The 6,954-nt window shown below is 36.0% G+C and overlaps 1 pseudogene; it reads left to right on the top strand.

Annotated features, from left to right (window-relative positions):
• Positions 1 to 885: 885 nt before the first annotated feature.
• Positions 886 to 2,432, top strand: LOC111156752 (annotated as a pseudogene).
• Positions 2,433 to 6,954: the final 4,522 nt, after the last annotated feature.

Genomic DNA, 6,954 nt, shown 5'->3' with positions numbered 1-6,954 from the left:
GAGAAAAATCTACCATGCAAATGAATGTCAAAAAATGCCAGGGTAGCAAAATAGACTTTAAAGCAAAGACTATAACAAGAGACAAAGAAGGGCACTATATCATAATAAAGGGGACAATCCAATAAAAAGATGTAACAATTGTAAATATTTATGCTCCCAACATGGGAGCACCCAAATATATAAAACCATAACAAACATAAAGGAACAGATTGATAATAATACAATAATAGTAGAGGACTTTAACATCCCACTTATATCAATGGACAGATCATCTAAACAGAAAATATACAAAGAAACAATGGCTCTGAATGAAACCCTGGACCAGATGAATATGTAACAGATATATTCAGAAGATTCCACCCTAAAACAGGATTATACACATTCTTTTCAAGTGTACAAGGGAAATTCTCCAGAATAGATCACAAGTTAGTTCTCAACAAATGCAAAAAGATTGAAATCTTACCATACCATGCACTTTTCTGGCCACAATGCTATGAAACTAGAATACATGGACACAAATTACAATGAAAACACAATAGTGCAAAACCTTTGAGATATAGCAAAAGCAGACCTAGAGGGAAGTATATAGCAATACAGGCCTACCTCAAGAAGCAAGAGAAATCTCAAATAAACAATCTAACTTTGCATCTAAAGAAGCTAGAAAAAGAACTATGAACAAAGCCTAAAGCCAGCAGAAGAAAGGAAACAATAAAGATTAGAGCAGAAATGAACAATATAGAAACTAAAGAAACAATGGAACATATCAATGAAACCAGGAACTAGTTCTTTGAAAAAAATAATAAAATTGGTAATCATCTCTTTTATGCAATAGGTTTGTTGCCCAAACACAGTTGTCTTAAAAACCATTGCTAAACGTAAACCAAAATGGGAAAGGAAAAGACTCACATTAACATTGTTATCATTGGGGTGCCTGGGTGGCTCAGTAGGTTAAAGCCTCTGCCTTTGGCATCGGGCTCTCTTCTCAGCAGGGAGCCTACCTCCCCCTGTCTTTCTCTGCCTGCCTCTCTGCCCACTTGTGACCTCTCTGCCCACTTGTGATCTCTGTCTGTCAAATAAGTAAATAAAATCTTAAAAAAAAATTTGTCATCATTGGACACATAGATTCAGGCAAATCTATCACTGCTAGTCATCTGATCTACAAATGTAGTAGGATCACCAAAAGAATTGTTGAAAATTTTTAGAAAGAGGCTGCTGAGATAGGAAAGGTTTCCTTTAAATATGCCTGGGTCTTGGATAAACTGAAAGCTGAACATGAACGTGATGTCAGCATTGATATCACCCTGTAGAAATTTGAGACCAGCAAGTATGTGACCATCATTGATGAACCAAGACACAAAGATTTCATCAAAAACATGATTACAGGCACATCTCAGGTGGACTATTCTGTGCTGATTGTTACTGCTGGTGTTGGTAAATTTGAAGCAGGTATCTCCAAGAATGGGCAGAGCCTTAAGCATGTCTCTCTGGCTTACATATTGGGTGTGAAAAAACTAATTGTTGGTGCTAACAAAATAGATTCCTCTGACTCACCCTATAGCCTGAAGAGACATGAGAAACCATTAAGGAAATTAGCACCTACTTTAAGAAAGTTGGCTACAACCCTGACACTGTAGCATTTGGGTCAATTTCTGGTTGGAATGGCAGCAACATACTGGAGTCAAGTGCAAACATACCTTGGTTCAAGGGATGGAAAGTTACCTATAAAGATGGCAATGCCAGTGGAACCACACTGCTTGAAGCCCTGCTCATCTAACTGACAAAGCTTTGTGTCTGTTCCTCCAGGATGTCTAAAAAAGTAGTGGTATTAATACTGTCCCTCTGGGCCACGTGGAGCCAGGTGTTCTTAAACCCAGCATAATGGTTACTTTTGCTCCAATGTTAAAACTGAAGTCTATTCAAATGCGCAATGAGGCACTGAGTGAGGCTTTTCCTGGGGAAAGTGTGGGCTTCAATGTCAACAATATACCTGTCAAAGATGTTCATTATTGCAATGTAGCTGGTGACAGCAAAAGTAACCCAGCAATTGAAGCAGCTGGATTCATGGCTCAGGGGATCATCCTGAACCATTCAAGCCAAATCAGTGCTGGATATGCCCCTGTGCTGGACTGTCACACAGTTCACACTGCTTGCAAGTTTGCTAAGCTGAAGGAGAAGACTGATTTGTCATTGTAGAAAAAAACTGGGAGATGCTCTTGCCCCAAGTTCTGGAAATCTGGTGATGCTGCCATTGTTGATATGGTTCCTGAGAAGCCTATGTGTGTTTAGAGCTTCTTTCACTAACCTCCTCTAAGCCATTTTGCTGTTCATTACATGAGACAATTTGTGTGCATGTCATCAAAGCAGTGGACAAAAAGGCAGTTGGAACTGGCAAGGTCTCTAAGTCTGCCCAGAAAGCTTGGAAGGCTAAATGAATATTATACCCAAAACCTGCCACCTCAGTTTTAATCATCAGTGGAAGAAGAGTTTGTCTCAACTGGCCATTTAAGTTTAATAGTAAAAGACTGGTTAATGACAAAAAAGCATTGTAAAACATTCAGAAGGAAAGGGGAGTGTTTTGTGAAGCATTTTTCTTGTATGTGTGGCAGTTTAAGTTATTAGATTTAAAATTTTTTTTTAATTTTATTTATTTGTTTGACAGACAGATTACAAATAGGCAGAGAGGCAGGCAGAGAGAGAGAGAGAGGAGGAAGCAGGCTCCCTGCAGGGAGCCTGATGCGGGGCTCGATCCCAGGACCCCGGGACCATGACCTCAGCCGAAGGTAGAGGCTTTAACCCACTGAGCCACCCAGGTGCCCCAAGTTATTAGATTTTAAAATCAGTACTTTTTAATGGAAACAACTTGAACAAAAATCTGTCACAGAATTTTGAGACCCATTCAAACCAAAGTTATTGAGAAAAAAAAAACTGATAAACTTCTAACCAGACTTATCAAGAAGAAAAGAGAAAGGACTCAAATAAATAAAATCACAAATGATAGAGGAGAAATAACAACCAACACCACAGAAATACAACTACAAGAGAATATAATGCAAAACTATATGCCAACAAATTGGACAACCTGGAAGAAAGAGTTAAATGTCTAGAAACATAAACTACCAAGTCTGAAAGAGAAAGAAATAGAAAACTTGAACAGATGAACAGACCAATAACCAGTAAAGAAATAGAATCAGCAATAAAAAAGTTATCAAAACAAACAAACAAACAAAAAGAAACAGAAGTCAAGGGCCAGATAGCTTCACAGGAGACTCTACCAAACATTTAAAAAAGTTTTAATACCTATTCTTCTCAAACTACTCCAAAAAATAGAAAAGGAAGGAAAACTTCCAAATTCATTCTATGAAGCCATCATGACCCTGATACCAAAACCAGATAAAGAATCCTCTAAAACAAGGAATTACAAGCCAATATCTTTAATGAACTTGGATGCAAAAATTCTCAATAAAATACTAGCAAAACAAGTCCAACCATATATTAAAGAAATCATTCACCACAATCAAATGGGATTTAGTTCTGGGTTCAAAAGTGGTTCAACATTCAAAAATCAATCAACATGATACAGCACATTAGTAAAAGGCAATATAAGAACAATATGATTCTTCCAGTAGATGCAGAAAAAGCATTTGACAAAGTGCAACAACTAGTCATGATAAAAAACCCTCAACAAAGAAGGTTTAGAGGGAATACACCACAACATAATAACAGCCATCTGTGAAGAATCCACAGCTAATATCATCCTCAATGGGGGGGCAGGGATGGGGGGGATGGAGGAAGAGGGCTTTTCCTTTACAGTCATGAACAAGACAGGGATGTCCATTCTTACTACTTGTGTTCAAAATAGTCTGGAAGTCCTAGCTATAGCAGTCAGACAACAAAAATAAATAAGAGTCATCCAAGTTGGTAAGGAAGAAATAAAACTTTCACTATTTGCAGATGATATGATACTACATACAGAAAATCATAAAGACTCCACCAAAAAACTTCTAGAACTGATAAACGAATTCGGTAAAGTCATTGGATACAAAATCAATGTACAGAAATCTGTTGCATTTCTCTACACCAATAATGCAGGAAGAGAAAGAGAAATTAAAGAATCAATCCCATTCATAATTACACCCCAAATAATAAGATACCTAAGAATGAACCTAACCAAAGAGGTAAAGGACCTTTACTCTAAAAACTATAAAACACTAAAGAAAGAAATTGAAGATGACACATAGAAATGGAAAGAAATTCCATGTGCATGAATTGGAAGAATAAATATTGTTAAAATGTCTATACTGCCCAAAGCAATCTACATATTCAGGGCAATCTCTATCAAAATACCACCAGCATTTTCAGAGAGCTAGAACAAAAAATCCTAAAATCTGTATGGAACCAGAAAGACCCTGAATAGCCACAGCAATCTTGAAAAAGAAAAACAAAGCTGGAGGCATCACAATTCTAGACTTCAAGTTATATTACAAAGCTGAAGTGATCAAAACAGTACTGGCACAAAAATAAACCATAGATTAATAAGACTGAATAGAAAACCCAGAAATAAACCCACAACTGTATGGTCAATTAATCTTAAAGCAGGAAAGAATATCTAATGGGGAAATTCTCTTCAACAAATGGTGTTGGGAAAACTGAACAGCAACATGCAAAAGAATGAAAACGGACCACTTTCTTACACCATACATGAAAATAAATTCAAAATGGATTAAAGACCTAAATATGAGACCTGAAACCATAAATATGCTAGAGGAGAACACAGGCAGTAAGTTCTTTGACATCAGCCATAGAAACTTTCTAGATATTTCTCCTGAGGAAGGGAAACAAAAGCAAAAATAAACTATTGAGACTTCATTAAAATAAAAAGCTTCTGCACAGCAGAGGAAATAATCAACAAAACTAAAAGACAACCTAAGGAATGGGAGAAGATATTTGCAAATGACATATCCAATAAAAGGTTAGTAGCCAAAATACATAAAGAACTTATAAAACTCAATACCCCCCCCAAAAAAACCCTCAAATAATCAAATTTAAAAAATGGTCAGAAGATACAAACAGATGTTTCTTCAAAGAAGGCATACAGATGACCAAAAAATGAGAGGATGTTTATCATCTTCTCATCAGGGAAAAAGAGGGAAATGCAATTCAAAATACAAATGCAAATGCAACCATCAGGGAAATGCAAATCAAAAACACAAGGAGATATCACCCCACACCTGTCAGAATGGCTAAAATAAAAAACACAAGAAACAACAAGTGTTGGCGAGAGTGTGGAGAAAAGAAACCCTCTTGTACTGTTGGTGGGAATGCAAACTGGTGCAGCAACTGTGGAAAACAGCATGGAGGTTCCTCAAAAAGTTATTATTCCTCAAAAAGTTATTATTCCTAAAAATAGAACTACATTGTGATCCAGCAATTGCATTACTAGGTAGTTAGTCAAAGATTATAAAAACCCTAATTCAAAGGGATGCATGTACCTGATGCTTGTTTACAGTAGCCTTATTTAGAATCACCAAGATATGGAAGCAGACTAGGTGTCCATCAGTTGATGAATGGATTAAAAAGAAGTGATCTCAACACACACACACACACACACACACACACACACATGCGTGTGCACACACACACACGCCATGCAAACACACACACGCGTGCGAGTGCGCTGGAATAGTATTCAGTCATAAAAAAGAATGAAATCTTGCTAATGGAGCAAGAAAGTATAATGCTAAGTGAAATAAGACATTCAGAGAAAGACCAATACCATAGGATTTCATTCCTGTGTTGAACTTAAGAAACAAAACAGATGAGCAAATGGAAAACAGAAGAGAGAAATAAATCAAGAAACAGACTTTAAACTATAGAGAACAAAATGATAGTTATCAGAGGGGAGGAGTATGAGAGGATGAGTTAAATAGGTGATGGGGATTAAGGAGTGCAGCTGTGATGAGCACCATGTGATGTATGGAATTGTTGAATCTCTGTATTGTGCACTTGAAACTAATATAACACTGCATATTAACTAACTGGCTTTAAAATAAAAACTTAGAAAGAAAAAAAAAAAACAAAAGAAAGAAGGAAAGAAAGAAGTTAAAAGAATTGATCACCTTCAAGCCAGCCTAACATTTACAAGAAATGTTAAAATACTTCTTAAAACTCAAAAGAAAGAGTGCTAATTAGTATAAAGGAAACATAGAAATATAAATCTCATTGATAAAGGTAAATATGTGATAAATGTAGTGGATTAATCAATTATAAATTTAGTATGAAGATTAAAAGAGAATAGTGAAAGTAATTATTATAATTAGTTAAGGCATACATAACATTAAAAGATGTAAAATATAACATCAAAAACATAAAATGAGAGCTTTAGAATGTTTTCATAGTTTCATAGTTAGGTTATTACCAACTTAAAATAGACTGTCATATGTGAACCACCTAGAAAACAACTCATAGAATCTCAAAAGATAATGATAAAATTCCAAGCTTACCACTCAAAAAATCAACAAACTATGAAAGAGAAACCAAAAAAACCAAAACCAACAACAAAAACAAAAAACAGATGAACTACAAAACAACCAGAAGAAAATTAACAAAATGGCTATAAGTTATATCCATCAATAATTACATTAAATATAAATGAACTAAATTCTCTGATCAAAAGACTAAGGGTAGCTAAATGGATTAAAAAAAATCAATATCCATGCATGTGTTTCCTACAAGATATTCACTTCAAGAGGAGAGGAGTCAAGATGGCGGAGAAGTAGCAGGCTGAGACTACTTCAGGTAGCGGGAGATCAGCTAGATAGCTTATCTAAAGATTGCAAACACCTACAAATCCAACGGGAGATCGAAGAGAAGAAGAACAGCAACTCTAGAAACAGAAAATCAACCACTTTCTGAAAGGTAGGACTGGCGGAGAAGTGAATCCAAAGCGACGGGAAG

The sequence above is a fragment of the Enhydra lutris genome, unplaced genomic scaffold (assembly GCF_002288905.1).
Source record: "Enhydra lutris kenyoni isolate GAN:26980312 unplaced genomic scaffold, ASM228890v2 scaffoldscaffold48, whole genome shotgun sequence".
Lineage (NCBI taxonomy): Eukaryota > Metazoa > Chordata > Mammalia > Carnivora > Mustelidae > Enhydra > Enhydra lutris.
Note: the sequence above shows the minus strand (reverse complement) of the source record. Positions and strands in the feature narration are given on the sequence as shown.